Consider the following 25730-nt stretch of genomic DNA (forward strand, 5'->3'; position numbering starts at 1 on the left):
AGCACACCAGGCCTCCCTGTCTATCACCAACTCTCGGAGTTCACTCAAACTCATGTCCACAGAGTCAGTGATGCCATCCAGCCATCTCATTCTCTGTCATCCCCTTCTCTTCCCACCCCAACCTTACCCAGCATCAGAGTCTTTTCCAGTGAGTCAACTCGTCGCATGAGGTGGCCAAAGTATTGCAGTTTCAGCTTTAGCATCAGTCCTTCCAATGAATACCCAGGATTGATCTCCTTAACTGTCCCTTACTCCAAAGAAAGTAAGCAACTTCCACATGTCAAACACCAGCTCTTCCTAGGAACCACACATTGATGGCACTTTTAGCTCCATTTTACAGACAAATAAACTGAGGTTCACAGAGTTTTAGTAACTTCACCAAGGCTTCACAGATAGTAGAAAAAGGAGCCAGGATTTGAACTCAGGCCTGCCATGCACTCAGTATGCTAGCAAATTTGGAAAACTCAGCAGTGGCCACAGGACTGGGAAAGGTCACTTTTCATTGCAATCCCCAAGAAAGGCAATGCCAAAGAATGTTCAGACTACTACACAATTGCACTCATTACACACGCTAGCGAAAAATTGCTCAAAATTCTTCAAGCCAGGCTTAAATTTTATGTGAACCAAGAACTTTCAGATGTTCAAGCCGGATTTAGAAAAGTCAGAGAAACCAGGGATCAAATTGTCAACATCCACTGTATCATCAAAAAAACAAGAGAATTCCAGAAAAATATCTACATCTGCTTTATTGACTATGCCAAAGGCTTTGTGTGAATCACAACAAACTGAAAAATTCTTCAAGAGATGGGAATACCAGACCACCTTACCTGCCTCTTGAGAAACCTGTATGCAGGTCAAGAAGCAACAGTTAGAACTGCACATGGAACAACAGAGTGGTTCTAAATTAAGAAAGGAGTACATCAAGGCTGTACATTGTCACCCTGTTTATTTGATCTATATGCAGAGTACATCATGTAAAATGCTGGGCTGGATGAAGCACAAGCAGGAATCAAGATTGCTGGGAGAAATATCAACAACCTCAGATAAATAGATGAGGCCACCCTTATGGCAGAAAGCAAAGAGAAACTAGAGCATCTTGATGAATATGAAAGAGCAGAGTGAAAAAGCCAGCTTAAAACACAACATTCAGAAATGTCGAATCATCTGGTCAACAGATGGCATCTGGTCCTATCACTTCATGGCAAATAGATGGGGAAACAATGGAAACAGTGAGAGACGTCATCTTTTTGGGCTCCAAAGTCACTGCAGATTGTGACTGAAGCCATAAAATTAAAAGATGCTTGCTCCTTGGAAGAAAAACTATGACCAACATAGAAAGCGTATTTAAAAGCAGAGACATAACTTTGCCAACAAAGGTCCATCTAGTCAAAGCTATGGTTTTTCCAGTAGTCATGGATGGTTGTGAGAGTTGGACTATAAAGAAAGCTGAGTGCCAAAGAATTGATGCTTTTGAACTGTAGTACTGGAGAAGACTCGAGAATCTCTTGGACTCAAGGAGATCAAACCATTCAATCCTAAAGGAAATCAGTCCTGAATATTCACTGGAAGGACTGATGCTGAAGCTGAAGTTCCAATACTTTGGCCACCTGATGCAAGGAACTGACTCATCAGAAAAGACCCTGATGCTGGGAAAGATTGAAGGTGGAAGGAGATGGGAACGACGGAGGATGAGGTGGTTGAATGGCATCACCAACTCAATGGACATGAGTTTGAGTAAACTTCGGGAGTTAGCGATGGACAGAGAAACCTGGTGTGTTGCAGTCCATGGGGTCGCAAAGTGTCGGACACAACTGAGCAACTGAACTGAACTGATGCCATGCTCCAGGCTTCCCTGGTGGCTCAGCTGGCAAAGAATTCACCCACAATGCAGCGGACCCAGATTCTGTCCCTGGGTTGGGAAGATCCCCTTGAAGAAGGGAATGACTACCCACTCCAGTGTTCTTGCTTGCAGAATTCCATGGAGAGAGGAACCTGACAGGCTACTGTCCATGGGGTTGCAGAGTCAGACACAACTGAATTACTAGCATAAACTAATGCACACACACATTCCACATTCCAAGGCCCTGGGTTTAATTCCCTGGACATACTGAACGAACATCACTAACACTGTCAGTCCCAATATTTATACCAGCAGCAGCACTTATACCAGTATTGAGAGAAGTGAAGAAGTGTAAGCCTGATTTCAAGTACAAGCCATCCGAGGGTATGAAGTGTTTTGTTTTTGTTGCTTCCTTGTTGCTTTTGTGATTATGTTCCTCTGTGAAGAACATAGATATGCCATGGAGTGGGGGCTCTGCAGTCAGGCAAGAGTTCACCAGACCTTTTCTCATGCCCTACCTGGGCCAGAATAGCCTTGAGCCAAATTTCACTTTGGTCATTTGCCAACTGATGATAATAACTCTGGCTATGCCTAGTGTTTGGGGCTTCTCGGTGGCATTAGTGGTAAAGAACCCATTTGCCAAAGCAAGAGACATAATAGACAGGGGTTCAATCTTTAGGTTGGAAAGATCCCCTGGAGGATGGTATGGAAACCCACTCCAGTATTCTTGCCTGGAGAATCCTATGGACAGAGAAGCCTGGTGGGCTACAGTCCTAGGAGCAAAAAGAATTGGACACGAGTGAAACAACTTAGCATGCACGCACGCATGCATAGTGTTTGCAGGAGTTAACTGAAATAATGCCCTAAGTGCTCCTTGAACATTGACTGCCAAGAGTTTAGGAGGTGCTCTTGAATGTCACCTCAATTTTGCCTGCTGAACTATGTCCCTTCTACCTATATAATAGGTTAAGACTAAAGGCTTAGATAGACTCTTAGGAGCCCAGAAACCCCAAAGAATCAGTTACCATGGCTGACAAAGTCTTCTTAAGAAGCCCCAGCAAACCCACTTAATTCTCAATAGAGAATCTCATATTAACTCTGTGCCTTCTTTATCCTTTCAGGAATTAGTAGGAGCTGAAAAACACAAATGCAAAATTAAGACAAACTAATCCACTGTGACTCAAGTTAATGTAGAATGTCAATGAGGGAGCCAGAGTGGGAAGAGACATCCTTCTGCTTTGCAAGACAGCTGTGGCTCACCTTTTCCTCTCTTAAAAGCCAGACCCTGTGCTTTTCCTGCAAGATTTTTAGAACCTCAGTGAATCTCTGATGGAGCTGACTTTTAGAATCCTTCAGCAGGCACTGTGCTTCAGATGCATGATGCTCATGTCCTTCCCTGCTGACATGTTTATTTCAGTAGACAGCCAAGTGGGTGGAGGGCCTGGCTGAGAGTGTCTGGGACCCCACCTCCTCAACTCTCCTCCCATGAGTTTTCACAGTGATCCAGAACATTTGTCAAAACAGCTCCTTCTTTTTTGGCCAGTAGATTGTAGCAAGTCTTGTGAGTAAGGCAAGAATCCACATTGTTGTGAGTAACCTTCAGGTGGCCCCAGTGGTCCTCTCATCCCGGAATTTACGTCCTCATCTGCTCCCCTTCCTTTGTGCAGTAGGCTTGCTGACTTGTTGTTAATTAATAAAATACAGCATAAGTTATAGGATGTCAAGCTAGGTCCAGGTTACAAAAACATTATGGTTTAGGCTAGGGACACCCTCTGTTTCTCTTGCTGGCTCTGATAGAAGCCAGCTGCCATGTGTGAGCTGCCCTTGGAGAGGCTCACATGGCAAGGAACGGACAGGGGTTTCTGGCCAACAGTCATCAGAGAACTGAGGCCCTCAGTCCAGAAGCACAGGAGGAACTGAATCCTTCCAACACTATGTGAGTAAGCTTGGAAGTAGATCCTTCACAGGTCCAGCCTCCAAAGAGACCACAGTGCCTGCTGGCACCTTGATGCATGCAACCTTGTGAACGATCTAGGTTCAGGGGCAAAGACATAGTCCATGCCCGGATTCTCAACCCACAGAAACTGTCAGATAATAAATATTTGTCATTTATTATGAAAAGTTGAACTTGCACAGCATTGTATGGAAAACATAACTCAATTTTCAAAAATTAAAACGTTAAAAACAGCATTCAGACTCCTTGCTCATCCGCTCCTTACCTGCTTCTCTATACTGACAACTCATATCTCCTGACCATCACATGCCACGTCATACCTCTCTGTAAGAGCAAACAGGTCCCTCTCCCCTGAATGTCTACTTGTCCAACAAACTCACCCACCTGTCCAGCTTCCATTAGGATCCAATGAATGCCTTATTCCATCCTCAGATTTTTGCTGATCTATGTCACTGTTACCATTTCATCCTTCAGCAATCACTACACCTCACTCAACATATCTTTATTTTTCACAAATTACTGCCTCCTGCACTAAAATATGAAACATAAAACCTTTTAAATCCTACACTGTATAATTTCATTTTCCCAGAATATAGCATAGCTTCAAGCGTACAGTAGAGGCAAAATAAATGATGAATGGATGCAACCTGACCCTTTTGTCTTAACTATATTGCAATCTATTTGAGGCCATCGGCCACCTCTCAAATTGTTTTTCTTTTAATTGTATCATACTCTGCTATACACAGAGAGGTAGCTGAAGAAACGTTTTTGACTGTTTTGAAACTCATGGAACAATATTGATTCATTAAAGGTTAACTGGTTGCAGGATCTTATTTGAATTCTTTACACTGTAGGGGATTAAATGAGTTGTTCTTCCCAACTCTACTATCCACTTATATTCCTGGTAATTTGTAGATTTTACAAGGTGTTTTATGCTCTATTTTAATTGTCTTCAATCATTGTGAATTAACTGGTTTTTTTTTCTTTCAGCAAAATAATTCAAAATCCAGATGTAATTAGTTTGTAGTAATGACTCTGAGTATTGTCAGCAAACATGAATGGTCCTTGGAAAAGGGAATTTGTGGGGTTGTGGTTTTGATACTGCTATGTAAGATATATCACAAAGAAGCCTGTAGTTCATCAGCAGAGAATCAACTCCAAAGGAAATAGAGCAAAGATGATTTGCTGTAGGGTGACTTTTACTTCCACATCCCAGACAGGGCTGTCCCAAATCTTACCTGCTCCTTCATGTACTCATCACACTGATCTGTTTAACTGACCCATTCACCCAGAATCTACGGTTTCCAAAGTGGACTTCAGTCTAGTGACACCTCATTACCCAAGAATTTGCTTTAAATGCAACTTATTGAGCCCTACCCCAGACCTAGTGAATCAACAACTCTTGGACTGGGGCCAGTGAACTTGTGTTTTACCAAGCACTCCAGGTGATCCTGAGGTGCCCCAAAGTTTGAAAATTATAGCTATAGAGCATAAGTCTTCTGAGGGCAGTGTTCATGAATTATTTAAGTTGATATTTCTAGTGTCCAGTGTTTGACTTAAAGCAATAACCTCAGATATGCAGATGACACTACCCTTATGGCAGAAAGTGAAGAAGAACTCAAAAGCCTCTTGATGAAAGTGAAAGAGAAGAGTGAAAAGGTTGGCTTGAAGCTCAACATTCAGGAAACAAAGATCATGGCATCTGGTCCCATCACTTCATGGGAAATAGATGGAAAAACAGTGGAAACAGTGTCAGACTTTATTTTTTTGGGCTCCAAAATCACTGCAGATGCTGATTGCAGCCATGAAATTAAAAGACGCTTACTCCTTGGAAGGAAAGTTATGACTAACCTGGATAGTATATTAAAAAGCAGAGACATTACTTTGCCAACAAAGGTCCATCTAGTCAAGGCTATGGTTTTCCAATGGTCATGTATGGATGTGAGAGTTGGACTGTGAAGAAAGTTGATCGCCGAAGAATTGATGCTTTTGAACTGTGGTGTTGGAGAAGACACTTGAGAGTCCCTTGTTCTGCAAGGAGATCCAACCAGTCCATTCTAAAGGAGATCAATCCTGGGTGTTCATTGGAAGGACAGATGCTAAAGCTGAAACTGCAATACTTTGGCCACCTCATGTGACGGGTTGACTCACTAGAAAAGACTCTGATGCTGGGAAAGGTTGGGGGCGGGAGGAGAAGGGGACAACGGAGAATGAGATGGCTGGATGGCATCACCGACTCTGTGGACATGAGTTTGAGTGAACTCCGGGAGTTGGTGATGGACAGGGAGGCCTGGCGTGCTGTGATTCATGGGGTTGCGGAGAGTCGGACATGACTGAGCGACTGAACTGAACTGAAGCACTCAGTAAATGTTTGTGAAAGAATGACTGGAGACATGAGTTACTTTTGAATCTTCTGAAATGTTCTATGGAGCTTTTCTGGGTCATTACGGGAAGATGGGATTATGAACTGTCAGAATCCACATAACAACAGTAACAAAAAAAAAAAAAAAGTCCAAAAACAGGTGATGATTGACAAACTCATGCTACTCACCTTTCAAGTCTTACTTCAAGCCATACCTGTTTTACAGATCTTTCTAACTTTACCAAGCAAACTTATGTCTCTTATCCTATGATCTCCCTGTATGTGTCTGTTTCTTATTTTTTAACTAATCATATCCCAACTAAACGCTGATTATCGTTATTCATAATTTTACCCTCAACAGCTAGCACACTGCTTAGAACACAGCTAAGGCAAAACAAATATTTATTCATTAACAAGCACTTATGACATAGTCACATTTTCATTGAATTAAATCATGTTGAAAATGTTAGCAAAACTATTCCTGTCAAAGTTGAGGCCTAGGATGAGCCAAGTCTTAGAAATAATAATAATAATTTATATTATTCCATATGCCAAAGCCTTTGACTATGTAGATCACAACAAACTGTGGAAAATTCTTAAAAAGTTAGGAATACAAGACCATCTGACCTGCCTCCTGAGTAATCTGTATGCAGGTCAGGAAGCAACAGTTAGAACTGGACATGGAATAACAGACTGGTTCCAAATTGGGAAAGGAATATGTCAAGGTGTTATATTGTCATCTGCTTATTTAACTTATATTCAGAGTACATTATGACAAATGTTAGACCGGATGAAGCACAAGCTGCAATCAAGATTGCTGGGAGAAATATAAATAACCTCAGATATGCAGATGACATCACCTTTATGGCAGAAAGTGAAGAAGAACTAAAGAGTGTCTTAATGAAATTGAAAGAGGAGAATCAAAAAGTTGGCTTAAAACTCAACATTCAGAAAACTAAGATCATGGTATCTGGTCCAATCACTTCATGGCAAATATATGGGAAGCAATGAAAACAGTGACAGACTATTTTTGAGGGCTCCAAAATCACTGCAGATGCTGACTGCAGCCATGAAATTAAAAGATGCTTGCTCCTTGGAAGAAAAGCTATGACTAACCTAGACAGCATATGAAAAAACAGACATTACTTTGCCAACAAAGGTCCATCTAGTCAGCTGTGGTTTTCCAGTAGTCATGTATGGATGTGAAAGTTGGACCATAAAGAAAGCTGAGTGCCGAATTGATGCTTTTGAACTGTCGTGTTGGAGAAGACTCTTGAGAGCCCTTGGCCTGCAAGAATATCCAATCAGTCCATCCTAAAGGAAATCAGTCCTGAATGTTCATTGGAAGGACTGATGCTAAAGCTGAAACTCCAATACTTCGGCCACCTGATGCAAAGAACTGACTCATTTGAAAAGACCCTGATGCTGGGAAAGATTGAAGGCAGGAGCATAAGGGGACAACAGAGGATGAGATGGTTGGATAGCATCACCGACTCAATGGACATAAGTTTGAGCAAGCTCTGGGAGTTGGTGATGGACAGGGAAGCCTGGCATGCTGCAGTCCATGGGGTTGCAAAGAGTTGGACATGATTGAGCAACTGAACTGAACTGATTCCATAGAAGGGCAGAGTAACCCACTTCAGTATTCTTACCTGGGAAATCCCAAGGACAGTGGAGCCTGGCAGACTATGGTCCATACATCCTCAAAGAGTCAGACAGGACTGAAGCTGGCTAGTACACACATTATTCCCTAACAGATCAGAGCAGAGTCCTAGAGCCAGGTTTTCTCTACTATCTTCATTCCCCCTTAATATTTTTTTTTCCCTCTCTCTACTCAGTCCTAACTAGGGCATGTCTCTATGTCTCTATTTCCATTTCTTTCAAGATCTTGCTCAAACCTGTTATCAAAGATGTTGACTCAGGTGGTAAAGAATCCGCCCGCAATGCAGGAGACCTGGGTTCTATCCCTGAGTTGGGAAGATCCCCTGGAGAAAAGAATGACTACCCACTCCAGTATTCTTGCCTGGAGAATTCCATGGACAGAGGAGCCTGGCAGGCTACAGTCCATGTGGTCACAAAGAGTCAGACATGACTGAGTGACTTACTTTTCAATGTGATATCTGATTAAGTTTTACCTTTTCCTGATACCATAACCTTTAAAAGCTAAAATTTTAAAGAATAAAATATCTTCAACAAGAAATTAATAAAATCACCATTTCTTTCATTAATTAATATTTCTTTTATTAACAAAAAGTTTAACTTTATTGAATACCTAGTATCAGGTGTTATTTTAGGTGCTTGGAATAGATTATTAAACAGACACACAAAGACCCCCTGCCCTTAAGGAGCTTGGGTCCAGTGGAGGAGAGGGCAGAAAAGAGAAAGGGAGAGACCATAAACAACAAATACACAGACCAATGTGTAAAACAGTGAAGTAGGAGAAGATAGGTTCTATGAAAAAAGATGCAGCAGCATGAATGGGATAATTCTGCTGAACTGATGGCCAGTTAGTTGATTTACAGGTCAGAAATGAAGATTGCGCCCAGAGGGTTCTCACAACCTATTATTTTACATTTTCTATGTTCACCTCCTGTATTATTCCATCAAGTCTCAGGGCTTCAAATATAATTTATATGCAAATGACTCCAAAATTTATACTCCAGTCTAGAGCTCCTCCATGGATTCCTGAAATATACATCCATCTGCCTCTGGGCTTCTCCATTTGGATACCTAATAGGCACTTCCAATTCAATTTTCCAAAACCCTGTCTGCTCTTCCCCTGCCCCAGTGCTTTTCCCACACACAAGCTTGTTCTCATGTAGTGGCTGATATCTCAGTTGATGTCCTTTCCCCTTTCACTTGCTCAGGCCAAAATACTTGGGGTCTTCATTAACTTCTCCCTGCCTCTGCATGTGTGTGTGCTTCAGTCATGTCTGATTCTTTGCAACCCTATGCACTGTAGCCCACCAAGCTTCTCTGTCCATGGGATTCACCAGGCAAGAATACTGGAGTGGGTTGCCATGCCCTCCTCCAGGGGATCTTCCTAAAGCAGGGATCGTGGGTTCTTTATTACTAGTGCCACCTGGGAAGCTTCCGTTCCTGGCTCTAATACCCCCTTATCTGTTCTGACAAATCCTATCATCTGTACCTTGAAAAGTTCATCCAGAATCCAGCTCCTCATCACTATCCTGTGATTCAAGTCACTAACCATTCTTGCTTGGATTATCACCACTTCTCTTGAGAATAGTTTACTTTTGTTCTTAACATCAGGCTTCCCTGGTGGCTCAGATGTTAAACAGTCAGCCTGCAATGAGGGATACCAGGGTTCAATCCCTGGATCTAGGAGATCCCCTGGAGAAGGAAATGGCAACCCATCCCAGTATTCTTGTCTGGGAAATCACAGGAGCCTGGCAGACTATAGTCCATGGGGTCACAAAGAGTTGGACACGACTGAGCGACTTCACTTTAAACTTTTTATTCTTAACATCATCTGCTCATGACACACAATAAAAGTTATGTAGTTACTGGTTAACTCAGGCCACACCCTTCCTCTGATCAAATCCCTCCACTTCCTTCAGAGCCTTCACCCCAATCACTTTCTTTATGGACTTCTTACACCTCAATCACTTTCTTTATTGACTTCTTACACCTACTCTTTATCACCTCAGGACCAGGTACCAGTCAACTAGGGGTAGCTTCTAGCCCTCAGCCCACTGAAATTACCCAAACTAGCCAGTCTAAGCCTGCTTATCCTGCCTTGTCAGGTCCTTCCTTTGGAAACCATAATAAAGGCTCTTGCCCACGTTTTCTTCTCACTCCTTCTGCCCCCTGGCCCACCCTGTTTTTCCCTGCATGGTGTGCCTCTCCTTATGGTGTACCCCTCATCTTTTCAAGGGTAAAGATTGTTGTCCTATTCATAGCTGAATAGTAATAAAATGATCACTAACATATTCTTTCTTAGCAGGAAGGTCAAAAGAAAGTATATCTCAAGTATTCACCTGGAGAAGACGTTTGAGAGCCCCTTGGACAGCAAAGTGATCAAACCAGTCAACCTTAAAGGAAATCAACCCTGAATATTCATTGGAAGGACTGATGCTGAATCTGAAGTTTCAATACTTCGGCCACCTGATGCAAAAAGCCCATTCATTGAAAAAGACCCTGATGCTAGGAAAGATTGAGGGCAGGAGGAGAAGGGGATAACAGAGGATGAGATAGATGAAAAGTATCACTGATTCAGTGGACATAAATTTATAAAAACTCCAGGAGATGGTGAAGGACAGGGGAGTCTAGGGTGCATGGAGTAGCAAAGAGTTGGACACTACTTAGCAACTGAACAACAGTACTATTCTGAATATGGGAAGACCTGGTGGCTCATTATTGGGAAAGTTTGACTTATACAAAATAGCGAGTGTATACTTTAGAAAATCATGAACATATGTAAGAAGGAGAAAAAAATTGCACTTAGCAAGCACCTAGGGCACAAGGCCATATACTGAACTAGAAGTTTTCCATTATGCTAATTAATCCCCATAAAAAACCCTGAGAAGCAGTGTTATTATTGCCATGTTACAGAAACTGAAACCAAGAATCAAAGATTTTAGGTAACTTGCTCATGTTCTTAGAGATAGGCAGAGGTCTATCTGCTTTTGACATATGTGTTTCCTCTTTCACTTCACTGAGGTCTAGAGAGATGACTGAACAAAAGGCTGGCTTGTTGTCGTTGTTCAATCGCTAAGTTGTGTCCAACCCTTTGCAACACTATGGACTGTAGCATACCAGGCTCCCCTGTCCTTCACTGTCTCCCAAAATTTGCTCAGATTCATGTCCACTGAGTTGGTGATGCTATCTAACCATCTCATCCTCTGCAGCCCCCTTCTCCTTTTGCTTCCAGTCTTTCCCAGCAAGAGGCTGACTGGGCCCGTCTAAGTTTTGCTCTCTTCTGATTTTGTTTCTTTTTTTTTCTAATTATTTATTTATTTTTATTATTATTATTATTTACATTATTGTATTGGTTTTGCCATACATTGACATGAATCTGCCCCGGGTATACATGTGTCCCCCATCTTGAACCTCCCTCCCACCTCCCTCCTCATCCCATCCCTCTGGTTCATCCCAGTACACCAGCCCCAACCATCCTGTATCATGCATCGAACCTGGACTCGCGGTTCGTTTCGCATATGATAATATACATGTTTCAATGCCATTCTCCCAAATCATCCCACCCTCGCCCTCTCGCGCAGAGTCCAAAAGACTGTTCTATACATCTGTGTCTCTTTTGCTGTCTCATATACAGGGTTATCGTTACTTAAAATGACTTCTTATCCATTCTTTCCCTCTGCATTTACTTAGATTCTTCTAGCCTCAAAAAAATCAAAAACTTCTCTCTTTGCCTCTCAGTTATTTCTAATTAAACACCTTGTCATTGCCTTTCTCTTCTTGAACAGATCTAAGCTCATATACCACACTGTTTAATTGAGAGACTCAGTTAGGTTGGGAACTGTCTTAAAAGGAAATTTCTTTTGACAAATTACATTTGAGTGATTGATTGGTTCCTTCCCTAGAGATGCTGCTACCACCCTCCTTCCTGACTTAGATAAAACTAAGTGGTTTAATACAAATCTACTTCTTGTGGTCAGTTTCCTTATCAGCAGGCTGCAAAACTATTTTCATTTGTAAGCATTGCCCTGCCCTATTTGATAATGTAAATTTATTTAGCAGGCAAATGGACCTTCCAGAGTCAGGCAAATTCATAAGGACATAAATACAACAAAGCTTGCAGTACAAGAAAACAGAAAGGATTTGGACTTTCATATAATCCCTAGACTTTCTAATAATCCCAATATATTAGTCATTTGATGCATTTGGCTTTGTTACATTGGTATTGCTTTATTTCAGTTAGAGTATGACCATAGACAGTATTACCACCATTTAGCCTTACTTTTCTCATCTCCTAAGCAAGTGTAATTATCTCCTGAGTTCTTGCTGGGAATGAATAGTATACTACAGCACTCAACACTGTGACTGTCTAGAGTGGGCTTCCACAGCTATCAACAGAATGGACCATGAAACTGAACCACTGTGTAACCTATGTACCACTCTTAACTATGTAACCTTGGCAAGTTTCTTAACTTCTCTGTGCTTTTTCTTCTTCAATTTCCCCGTAAGTAAAATGGGGGTGGGGGAAAACAGAGTAATCTTATTGGTTTGTTATTATGTGATAAAAAGAGTTAATGCATATAAAAGACTTGCACTGGAGATCTATATAAATATATATGCACATATTTGCATTTTTAATTGAGATGTCACTCCAGTGTTCTTGCCAGGAGAATCCCAGGGACGGGGGAGACTGGTGGGCTTCCGTCTATGGGGTCACACAGAATCGGACACGACTGAAGTGACTTAGCAGCACTCACACAAAATTCACCATTTTAAACTGTATAATGCAGGGAATTTTAGTATATTCACAATGTTGTGCAGCCATCACCATGACCTATTTCCAAAACATTTCCATTACCCCAAAAAGAAATCTTACAGTGTTACCTGTCACTCTCCACACTCTTCATTCCCTGGCAACCAATAATCTATTTTCTGCTTCTATAGATTTGCCTGTGTGAACACTTCATATAGATGGAATTATTCAATATGTGGTGATTTGCCTGCCTTCTTTTACTTAAAGTTTTTTTCTTTTACTTAAAGATTTTAAGGACGATCCATGATGTAGTATGAATCAGTATATCACTCCTTTTTCATGACAATAATATTCTATTATAAGGATGTATCACATTATTTATCCATTCATCAGTTGATGGACATTTGGCTTATTTTCACATTGCAGCTGTTTTTTCCTCCTTAAATAATCTTGCCACCATTGTTGGCAAGATTGACCATGGACATATGGTTTTATTTTTGGACTGTCAATTCTATTACATTGGTATATTTTATTTGGCTATATTCATCAAAAACACTTCCTAATTTCCCCTGTAATTTCTTCTTTAATCATGGCTTATTTATTAATAGGAATGTACTGTTTAATTTCCATATTTAGTGAATTATTCAAACTCATTCATTGACTTCAAATTTCATTTCATTGTACTTAGAGAACGTACTTTGTGTGATTTTAATAATTTAACATTTATTAAGACTTAAACCTGAAACAAGGTCTAGCCTGTGTAATGTTACATACTCATTTGGGAAGAATGTGTATTCAGCTGCTCTTTGGTAGAGTGTTGCCTAGATTTCCATTAGGTGTGCTTGGCTTTGGGTGTGGTTCAAATCTTTTTCCTTGCTGGTCTTCTTTCTAGTTGTACCATCCATTATTAGAAGTAGGGTATTGGAGTCTTCAACTGTTATTATTGAATTTTCTATTTTTCCTTTCAATTCTGTCAGCCTTTCCTCATGTATCATGGGGCTTTACTCCTAGGTGTATATGTTTTATAATTGTTATATCTTGATGTACTGATGTATAATGTACAGTATATTTCTTTATCTCTAGTAACAATTTTTGTTTTAGTCTATTTTGTTTGATATCTTTATAGCCACTCCAGTTCTATTTTGATTTCTATTTATATATTTGTTTTTCATTCTTTTCTCTCAACTTATGTGTTTCTCTTCAAAAGAATTTATTGTTGGATCATGTGTTTAATCCATTCTTTCATCTTTACTTTTTAATTGGAAAGTTTACTTTATTTACATTATTTACATTGACTAAGGAAGGTTTTGTTCTGTTTTGCTATTTGTTTTCCATATGCCATGAATCTTTTGTTCCTCAAATATACTACCTTATTTTGTGTTAAATTTAAATTTACTAGTATACCACTTTAATTCTCTTGCCACTTCATTTACTGTATACTTTTAAGTTATTTTCTTGGTTTTTGCCCTGGGGATTACAGATGTTTAATTTAGCTTAGTTCAGTTCAGTTCAGTCGCTCTGTCATATCCAACTCTTTGCGACCCCATGAATTGCAGCACACCAGGCCTCCCTGTCCATCACCAACTCCTGGAGTTCACCCAAACTCACGTACAACTATTAATATCATCTTAACCTATTTCAAACTAATAGCAGTTTAACTTAAATAGCACGCAATTTTTTTTTGTAGTTCCATTTCCCTCATCTTTAGTGTTAATATTTTTAACCATTAACATGGTGGTGATATTTTTAATTAAATCATTTTACAATGTGTGTCCATCAACATGGGTTTATAATTATTGATTCATGCAACTAATCATATAGGGAGAAAGAATTACAATAAAAAGAATAAGTTCACACCATCTTCTATTTGTATCCATATGGCTGTGCCTCCTCTGGTGTTCTCTATGTATCTATGTGGATGTGAATTACTGTCTAGTGTCCTTTCATTTTACCTTGAAGGATTTTTTTCTATGAACTTTCTGCTACTTTAACATTCTCTCAGTACTTGTTTATTTGGGATGTCTGAACTTATCCTTCATTTTTGAAGGATAGCTTTGCCAGATACAGAAATCTTTGTTGATAAATATGCCTGTTCTTTCAGCTCTTTGAATTTGTGTACACAGATTAACATTTGGGAGGTTTGGGCCATTATTTCTTCAAATATGCTTTCCACTTCTTTTTCCTCCTCTTCTTCTTTGGGACTTTCATTACACATAGTTGGTATGTATGTGGTATTCCATAGATTTATGAGACTTTGTTCATTTTTCTTCATATTTGACTTTTTATAATTAGCCTTCATAATCTCTCAGCTGATGTATCTTCAAGTTCACCAACTCTTTCGTTTGCTTGCGAATGCTCTTGAACCATAAATTTACTAAAATAAATTTTTCATTTTTGCTTCAGTTGTACTTTTCAACTCTGTAATTTCTATAATGATGTTGTTTTTAAATGCCATGTACCCCCATGGAAAAAAAATGCAAAAAAGCAAAATGGCTGTCAGAGGAGGCCTTACAAATAGCTGTGAAAAGAAGAGAAGCGAAAAGCAAAGGAGAAAAGGAAAGATATAAGCATCTTAATGCACAGTTCCAAAGAATAGCAAGGAGAGATAAGAAAGCCTTCCTCAGTGATCAATGCAAAGAAATAGAGGAAAACAACAGAATAGGAAAAACAAAAGATCTCTTCAAGAAAATTAGAGATTCCAAGGGAACATTTCATGCAAAGATGGGCTCAATAAAGGACAGAAATGGTATGGACCTAACAGAAGCAGGAGATATTAAGAAGAGGTGGCAAGAATACACAGAAGAACTGTACAAAAAAGATCTTCATGACCATGATAGTCATGATAACGTGATCACTGACCTAGAGCCAGACATCTTGGAATGTGAAGTCAAGTGGGCCTTAGAAAGCATCACTACAAACAAAGCTAGTGGAGGTGATGGAATCCCAGTTGAGCTACTTCAAAACTTGAAAGATGATGTTGTGAAAGTGCTGCACTCAATATGCCAGCAAATTTGGAAAACTCAGCAGTGGCCACAGGACTGGAAAAGGTCAGTCTTCATTCCAATCTCAAAGAAAGGCAATGCCAAAGAATGCTCAAACTACCGCACAATTGGACTCATCTCACACGCTAGTAAAGTCATGCTCAAAATTCTCCAAGCCAGGCTTCAGCAATATGTGAACCGTGAACTCCCAGATGTTCAAGCAGGTTTTAGAAAAGGCAGAGGCACCAGAGATCAAATTGCCAACATCCGCTGGATAATGGAGAAAGCAAGAGAGTTCCAGAAAAACATCTATTTCTGCTTCATTGACTATGCCAAAGCCTTTGACTGTGTGGATCACAATAAACTGTGGAACATTCTGAAAGAGATGGGAATACCAGACCACCTGACCTGCCTCTTGAGAAACCTGTATGCAGGTCAGGAAGCAACAGTCAGAACTGGACATGGAACAACAGACTGGATCCAAATAGGAAAAGGAGTGCGTCAAGGCTGTATATTGTCACCTTGCTTTTTTAACTTATATGCAGAGTACATCATGAGGAATGCTGGGCTGGAAGAAGCACAAGCTGGAATCAAGATTGCTGGGAGAAATATCAATAATCTCAGATATGCAGATGACACTACCCTTATGGCAGAAAGTGAAGAGGAACTCAAAAGCCTCTTGATGAAAGTGAAAGAGGAGAGTGAAAAGGTTGGCTTGAAGCTCAACATTCAGAAAACAAAGATCATGGCATCTGGTCCCATCACTTCATGGGAAATAGATGGGGAAACAGTGGAAACAGTGTCAGACTTTATTTTTGGGGGCTCCAAAATCACTGCAGATGCTGATTGCAGCCATGAAATTAAAAGACGCTTACTTCTTGGAAGGAAAGTTATGACCAACCTTGATAGTATATTAAAAAGCAGAGACATCACTTTGCCAACAAAGGTCCCTGTAGTCAAGGCTATGGTTTTTCCAATGGTCATGTATGGATGTGAGTTGGACTGTGAAGAAAGCTGATCGCCGAAGAATTGATGCTTTTGAACTGTGGTGCTGGAGAAGACTCTTGAGAATCCCTTGGACTGCAAGGAGATCCAACCAGTCCATTCTAAAGGAGATCAATCTTGGGTATTCATTGGAAGGACTGATGCTGAAGCTGAAACTGCAATACTTTGGCCACTTCATGCGACGAGTTGACTCACTAGAAAAGACTCTGATACTAGGAAAGATTGGGGGTGGGAGGAGAAAGGGACGACAGAGAATGAGATGGCTGGATGGCATCACTGACTCTGTGGACATCAGTTTGAGTGAACTCCGGGAGTTGGTGATGGACAGGGAGGCCTGGCGTGCTGTGATTCATGGGGTCGCGGAGAGTCGGACACGACTGAGTGACTGAACTGAACTGACTGAATACAAAATTTTGAAAAAAATTTTCTATATTTTTGTTGAGATAATTTATTTGATGGATATTGTTCTTGACTATTTCTTTAGTTCTTTAAAGAAAGTTCACTTTTATTATTTGAATATATTTAAAATAGCTTTTTTAAAGTCTTTGTCTTTTTTTTTGTCTATTTTTTTTTTTATTGGAGGCTAATTATTTTACAATATTATATTGGTTGGTTTTGCCATATATTGACATGAATCCGCCCCCGGTGTACATGAGTTCCCCCTCCCTCTGGGTCATCCCCGCATACCAGCCTGAGCATCCTGTAACATACATCGACCCTGAACTGGCGATTTGTTTCACATATGATAATATACATGTTTCAATGCCATTTTCCCAAACCATCCCACCCGTACCCACTCCCACAGAGACCCAAAAACTGTTCTATACATCTGTGTCTCTTTTGCTGTCTCATATACAGGGTTATCATTTGCATCTTTCTAAATTCCATATATCAGTTCAGTTCAGTTCAGTCGCTCAGTCGTGTCCGACTCTCCGCGACCCCATGAATCACAGCACGCCAGGCCTCCCTGTCCATCACCAACTCCCGGAGTTCACTCAAACTCATGTCCATCGAGTCGCTGATGCCATCCAGCCATCTCATTCTCCGTCGTCCCCTTCTCCTCCCGCCCCCAACCTTTCCCAGCATCAGAGTCTTTTCCAGTGAGTCAACTCGTCGCATGAGGTGGCCAAAGTATTGCAGTTTCAGCTTTAGCATCAGTCCCTCCAATGAACATCCAGGATTGATCTCCTCTAGAATGGACTGGTTGGATCTCCTTGCAGTATAAGGGACTCTCAAGAGTCTTCTCCAACACCACAGTTCAAAAGCATCGATTCTTCGGCGATCAGCCTTCTTCACAGTCCAACTCTCACATCCATACATGACCACGGGAAAAACCATTGCCTTGACTAGACGGACCTTGGTTGGCAAAGTAATGTCTCTGCTTTTTAATATACTATCAAGGTTGGTCATAAATTCCATATATATGCGTTAGTATATTGTATTGGTGTTTTTCTTTGTGGCTTACTTCACTCTGTATAATAGGCTCTAGAAAGTCCCATATCTAGGCTTTCTGCAGAGACAGTTTCTATTCACTGCTTTGTTTTGGGGTTTGTGTATATGTGTATATTGGGGCTTAACTAGTGTCTCAGCTGGTATAGAATCCACCTGCAATGCAGGAGACCTGTGTTTGATCCCTGGGTTGGGAAGATCTCCTGGAGAAGGGAAAGGCTACCCACTGCAGTATTTTGACCTGGAGAATTCCATCGACTGTATAGTCCATGGAGCTGCAAAGAGTCAGACACAACTGAGCGACTTTCACTTTCATGTGGTTCACACTTTCTTCTTCTTCTTCTTTTGTTTTTTTGCATTTCTGTAATATTTGTTAAAAGCTGTGGTTATCTTCAGTACTATAATGTACAACTCTGGAAATCAGATCACACCTTCCCAGTTTTGCTGCTGTCAGGTTTACTATACTTGTAGTTGTTTGCTTAGTGTCTTTTCTAAATTAATTCTATGAAGTCTGTATTTCTTTTCAAGTGAGCCATTGAATTCTCTGTCCATTGCCTTAGTGGTCAGCTAATGACTGAACAGAAAATTCATTTGCAACCAAAAACTTCTCAGTCTTTCTCTGGAGGATTCTGTGTACATTTGGGGCAATTCTTTGACACTTAGCCAGGGAGTTACAACCATGGCTTAGCCTTCACTTTCTGTTTGCATAAAGACTCAAACAAGACAGTACTTTCCTCAGCATGTGCACATCCCTACACATACATCTGGTCTTCCAGGTTCCCAGGAATATGTCAGAGCTTTTCAAGTCTGTATGTCCATCTCTTCTCCAAGGGATCTTCCCAACCCAGGGATCAAACCCAGGTCTCTCGTACTCCAAGCAGATTCTTTACCAGCTGAGCCACCAGGGAAGACCAGGCTATCTCATTCCCCAGCTTTCCCCCACGTACTTTTGATTATCTGTTTGTCCTATTTTCTGTTGCCTCAGGCAGCAGCAGCTGAAACATTTGCCTGTAAATGTTTTCAGCAAATACTCCCTAGGTGGTTGCTTTAGCACTGGGCAAGTTCTGAATCAGACAAGCCTTTCAAGGTAATTTTCCAGGGAGCCACCAGACAGTTCAGATTATTGTAAGCCTTGGGTTAATTTTCAGAAATTAAAAAAAAAAAAGATTCTAAGCATTTTTGCTAGTTTTTTCATCACTTTTATGAAAGCACAGATTTTCAAAGTTCCTTACTCTGCCATTTTCACTGACATTACCCCACTATACATGTGGGGTATATATACCCCACATTATGCATTTATTTAATTGCTGTTATTATCATAATTGTTATTTTCCGTTTCCCCTATTAGTATTGAGCCCTTCAGGTGAGATCTGAGGCGAGATTTATTATCTAATACCTCATTATTTCACATTATAAAACCAAAAGCTGATGTAAACATGTGATATTCTCCAAACAAGACCACACCTAGATCTTCATTTCTTAGGTGCTGTGACATAAGCCACATGTTCGACAGTTTCCCAATGAAGTGAAACAGTTTCAATTGGAACTCTGATTTTTTTTTTTTCTTTTGGTTGGCTGATAGGCTTCCTCAACTTGAAAATAAATCTTTAAATATTTATTTATTGACTTATTTGGCTGCACTGGGTCTTAGTTGTGGCATGCAGGATCTTTAGTTATAGCATGAGAGATCTAGTTCCTTGACCAGGGATAGAACCCAATCACCCCTACATTGGGAGTCCAGTGTCTTAGTCATTGGACTACCATTGAAGTCCCTCAACTTGAAGAAATTGTAGTGGTTCTATGACCTTTGATTCATCTTCACTCGGAGCATTTGGAAGGGGTTGTTTATCCAGATGGAAGCACAGCATATAACCACAGCCTTCAACAGAGTAATCCCTGACTTGAGCCACATGCTTGGAATACTAGAATTATTGTTTTTGACATTTTATTTTTTTTTTAAGTTGAAGGATATTTGCTTTACAGAATTTTGTGGTTTTCTGTCATACATCAACAAGAATCAGCCATAGAATTATTTGTAATAAATATTTTTGAAGTACAATGTACATATAGCAAAGTACACAAATCAGAAAGTCTGAACAATTTATGCAAAGTCAATGCATTTGTGTAACTAGCCCCCAGATCAAGAAAATAACAACAATAAGCGTCTCAAAAGAGTACTTGGTGTCTCAATTACCACCACCACTCTCCAAGCACAGGAGACTTTGCTCACTTCTAACATTACATTTTAGTTTTTTCTGTTTGGGGACTTTTAATATAAGTGGACTCATATAGTACTTCCTCTTTTCTGCCTGGATTATTTTGTACCAAAAAAATGTTTGGGAGATTTATCCATGTTTTTGCATGGAGCTGTTGTTTGTTGGTGAATGGCTGTATAGTATTGTTTTGTATAAAGAAGCCACAATTTATTTTTTCCACTTTACTAGTGATGAACACTTGGTTTTTTGTTTGTTTGTTTTTTCCTTGTTTCATCCTATTATGTATGAGACTACTATACTCATTCCTGGACACATCTTTGGATAAATATATGTGCTTGCTTCATTTTGGATATATGTTCAGAAGGGGAATTTTTTGGTTCTAGGGAATGTGTATGTTCAGTTAGTTTTTCAAATGGTTCATTTTACCTTCACTCTCCCTCCAGCACCGTTTGAACATTCCAGTTGTCCTAACACAAAGTATTATCAGTCTTTTTCTCTTAGTCATTCTGGACGGTATATAGCTGTTTTCCATTGTTATTTTGCATTTTCCTGATTCCCATTGAGGTTGAGTATAGTTACATATATGTTTTGCCTATCCAAAGTATCATATGTTCGTAGAGTCTTTTCAAAATTTGTACAGTTTTTCATTTAATTTTCTTGTTGATTTGTAAGAGATCTGTATACACTCTGAATGAAATTTTGTGTTAGTTGTATGTATTGCTAAAGTTTTCCCATTGTGATGTTTGCTATTTTCACTCTTTAAAGATATCCTTGATCCAAAGAAGTTGGTGACTTTAATACAGTGAATTTCAAAACACACTTCTCTATTGTTAGCATTCTATTTAAGAAAGCTTTGTCTATCTTATGAAGATAATGACTTTTAGTTTCGCTATTCTTCTTTATAAACTTAGATCTACAATCAATCTATTGTTTTCCTGTAGGAAGTGGGGTAGTAGTCAATGTTCATTCTTTAAACCTACGGGTATCCAATTAATTCAACTTCAGTATAGTTCAGTAACTCAGTTGTGTCCGACTCTTTGCAACTTGATGGGCTGCAGCACACCAGGCTTCCCTGTCCATCACCAACTCCCAGCGCTTGCTCAAACTCATGTCCATCAAGATGGTGATGCCATCCAAACATTTCATTCTCTGTCGTCCCCTTCTCCTACTGCCTTCAATCTTTCCCAGCATCAGGGTCTTTACCAAGGAGTCAGTTCTTCACATCAGGTGGCCAAAGTATTGGAGTTTCAGCTTCAGCATCAGTCCTTTCAAAGAATATTCAGGACTGATTTCCTTTAGTGTTGGCTGGTTTGATCTCCTTGCAGTCCAAGGTACCCTCAAGAGTCTTCCCCAACACCCCAGTTTGAAAGCATCAATTCTTCTGCACTCAGCTTTCTTTATAGTCCAACTCTCACATCCATGCATGGCTACTGGAAAACCATAGCTTTGACCAGATGGACATTTGTTAGCAAAGTTATGTCTCTGCTCTTTAACATGCTGTGTAGGTTGAACATGGCTTTTCTTCCAAGGAGTAAGCATTCTTTAATTTCAGGCTTCAGTAACCATCTGCAGTGATTTTGGAGCCCCAAAAAATAAAGTCTCTCATTGTTTCCATTGTTTCCCGATCTATTTGCCATGAAGTGATGGGACCATATGCTATGATCTTCCATTTTCTGAATGTTGAATTTTAAGCCAATTTTTCCACTCTCCTCTTTCACTTTCATCAAGAGACTCTTTAGTTCTTATTTTCTTTCTGCCATAAGGGTGGTGTTATATGCATATCTGAGGTTATTGATATTTCTCCTGGCAACCCTGATTCCAGCTTGTGCTTCATCCAGCCTGGCATTTCACATGATGTACCCTGCATAGAAGTTAAATAAGCAGGGTGACAATATACAGCCTTGACTTACTCACTTTCCAATTTGGAACAAGTCAGTTGTTCCATGTCCAGTTCTACCTGTTGCTTCTTGACCTGCATACAGATATCTCAAGAGGCAGGAAAGGTGATCAGTTATACCTATCTCCTGAAAAATTTTCCACAGTTTGCTGTGATGCAAACAGTCAAATGCTTTGGTGTAGTCAATAAAGCAGAAGTAGATGTTTTTCTGGAACTCTCTTGTTTTTTTGATGATTCAGAGGATGTTAGCAATTTGATCTCTGGTTCCTCTGCCTTTTCTAAATCCAGCTTGAACATCTGGAAGTTCATGGTTCACGTACTGTTGAAGTCTGGCTTGGAGAATTTTGAGCATTACTTTGCTAGTGTGTGAGATGAGTGCAATTGTGTGGAAGTTTGAGCATTCTTGGCATTGCCTTTCTTTGGTACTGGAATGAAATTTTACCTTTTCCAGTCTTGTGGTCACTGCTGAGTTTTCCAAATTTGCTGACATTTTGAGTGTAGGATTTTCACAGCATCATCTTTTAGGATTTGAAAAAGCTCAACTGGAATTCCATCACCTCCACTAGCTTTGTTCGTAGTGTTGCTTCCTAAGTCCCACTTGACTTCGCTCTGCAGGATATCTGGCTCTAGGTGAGTGATCACACCATCGTGATTATCTGGATCATGAAGATCTTTTTTGTATAGCTATTCTGTGCATTCTTGCCACCTTTTCTTAATATCTTCTGCTTCTATTAGGTCCGTAACATTTCTTTTCTCTATTCTGCCCATCTTTGCATGAAATGTTCCCTTGGTGTCTCTAAGTTTCTTGAAGAGATCTCTAGTCTTTCCCATTCTATTATTTCCCTCTATTTGTTTGCACTGATCTCTGAGGAAGGCTTTCTTATCTCTCCTTGCTATTCTTTGGAAGTCTGCATTCAAATGGGTATATCTTTCCTTTTCTCCTTTGTCTTTCGCTTCTCTTTTTTTCTCAGTATTTGTAAAGCCTTCTCAGATAACCATTTTGCCTTTTTGCATTTCTTTTTCTTGGGGATGGTCTTGATCACTGCCTCCTGTACAATGTCATGAACCTCCATCCATAGGTTTTCAGGCACTCTGTCTATCAGATCTAATCCATGGAATCTATTTGTCATTTCCACTGTAATCGTAAGGGATTTGATTTAGGTCATACCTGAATGGTCCAGTGGTTTTCCCTACTTTTTTCAATTTAAGTCTGAATTTTTCAATGAGTTCATGATCTGAGCCAGTCAGGTCCGGTCTTGCTTTTGCTGACTGTACAAACCTTCTCCATCTTTGGTTGCAAAGAATATAATCAATCTGATTTTGGTGTTGACCATCTGGTGATGTTCATGTGCAGAGTCTTTTCTTGTGTTGTTGGAAGAGGGTGTTTGCTGTGACCAGTGCGTTCTCTTGGCAAAACTCCGTTAAGCTTTGTCCTGCTTCATTTTGTATGCCAAGGCCAAATCTGCCTGTTACTCCAGGTATCTCTTGACTTCCTACTTTTGCATTCCAGTCCCCTATAATGAAGAGGACAGCTTTTTTGCGTCTTAGTTTTAAAGGTCTTGTAGGTCTTCATAGTACCGTTCAACTTCAGCTTCTTTTAGCATTACTAGTTGGGGCATAGACTTGGATTACTGTGATATTGAATGTTTTGCCTTGGAAATGAACAGAGATCATTCTGTCATTTTTGAGATCGCACCCAAGTACTTCAGTAAGTAATCCAACTTACTGAATATTTCATTTCTCCAGTTTTCTGCATTGCCATTTTATCATAAAAAACAGCATTATATGTATATGTGGGTTTCTTTCTGCATGCTCTATTCAACTGATCAGCCTCTTCAGTTCAGTTAAGTTCAGTGCAGTCACTCAGTCGTGTCCGACTCTTTGCGACTCCATGAATCACAGCACGCCAGGCCTCCCTGTCCATCACCAACTGCCGCAGTTCACTCAAACTCATGTCCACAGAGTCGGCGATGCCATCCAGCCATCTCATTCTCTGTCGTCCCTTTCTACTCCCACCCCCAACCTTTCGCAGCATCAGTCTTTTCCAGTGAGTCAACTCGTCGTATGAGGTGGCCAAAGTATTGCAGTTTCAGCTTTAGCATTAGTCCTTCCAATGAACACCCAGGATTGATCTCCTTTAGAATGGACTGGTTGGATCTCCATGCAGACCAAGGGACTCTCAAGAGTCTTCTCCAGCACCACAGTTCAAAAGCATCAATTCTTCGGCGATCAACTTTCTTCACAGTTCAAATCTCACATCCATACATGACCACAGGAAAAACCATAGCCTTGACTAGACGGACCTTGGTTGGCAAAGTAATGTCTCTGCTTTTCAATATGCTATCTAGGTTGGTCATAACTTTGCTTCCAAGGAGTAAGCGTCGTTTAATTTCATGGCTGCAATCACCATCTGCAGTGATTTTGGAGCCCCAAAAAATAAAGTCTGACACTGTCTCCACTGTTTTTCCATCTATTTCCCATGAAGTGATGGGACCAGATGCCATGATCTTTGTTTTCTGGATGTTGAGCTTCAAGCCAACCTTTTCACTCTCCTCTTTCACTTTCATCAAGAGGCTTTTGAGTTCCTCTTCACTTTCTGCCATCAGGGTGGTGTCATCTGCATATCTGACGTTATTAATATTTCTCCCAGCAATCTTGATTCCAGCTTGTGCTTCTTCCAGCCCAGCATTCCTCATGATGTATTCTGCATATAAGTTAAATAAGTAGGGTGACAATATACAGCCTTGACGTACTCCTTTTCCTATTTGGAACCAGTCTGTTTTTCCATGTCCAGTTCTAACTGTTGCTTCCTGACCTGCATGCAGGTTTCTCAAGAGGTAGGTCAGGTGGTCTGGTATTCCCATTTCTTTCAGAATTTTCCACAGTTTATTGTGATCCACACAGTCAAAGGCTTTGGCATAGTCAATGAAGCAGAAATAGATGTTTTTCTGGAACTCTCTCGCTTTCTCCATGATCCAGTGGATGCTGGCAATTTGATCTCTGGTGCCTCTGCCTTTTCTAAAACCAGCTTGAACATCTGGGAGTTTACTGTTCATATATTGCTGAAGCCTGGCTTGAAGAATTTTGAGCATGACTTTACTAGCATGTGAGATGAGTGCAACTGTGTGGTAGTTTGAGCATTCTTTGGCATTGCTTTTCTCTGGGATTGGAATGAATACTGACCTTTTCCAGTCCTGTGGCCACCCACTGCTGAGTTTTCCAAATTTGCTGGCATATTGAGTGCAGTACTTTCACAGCATCATCTTTCAAGACTTGAAATAGCTCAACTGGAATTCCATCACCTCCAGTAGCTTTGTTCGTAGTGATACTTATCAGCCTCTTACCCCTTGTCTAAAATCAGACAGTTTCAATTATTGTAGATTAATAGCAAGAATTTTGACATTAACTTTGTTCTTCTTCAAGACTGCTTTGATTTTATTTGATTAGGTGTACTCTCTTATAAAGTTTAGAAATAGCTTGACAATTTCACCCTAAATAATTTTGGGGATTTTAATTCAGATTGTTTTAAATTTATAGATTAATACAAGGAAAATTTATATATATTTATTTAATCTTGCAATTCATAAACATAATTGTTCTTGTTTAGTTGCTAAGTC

Source organism: Moschus berezovskii, chromosome 2 (assembly GCF_049115385.1).
Source record: "Moschus berezovskii isolate FMDL1 chromosome 2, NW_MosBer_1.0, whole genome shotgun sequence".
NCBI classification, from domain to species: Eukaryota; Metazoa; Chordata; class Mammalia; order Artiodactyla; family Moschidae; genus Moschus; species Moschus berezovskii.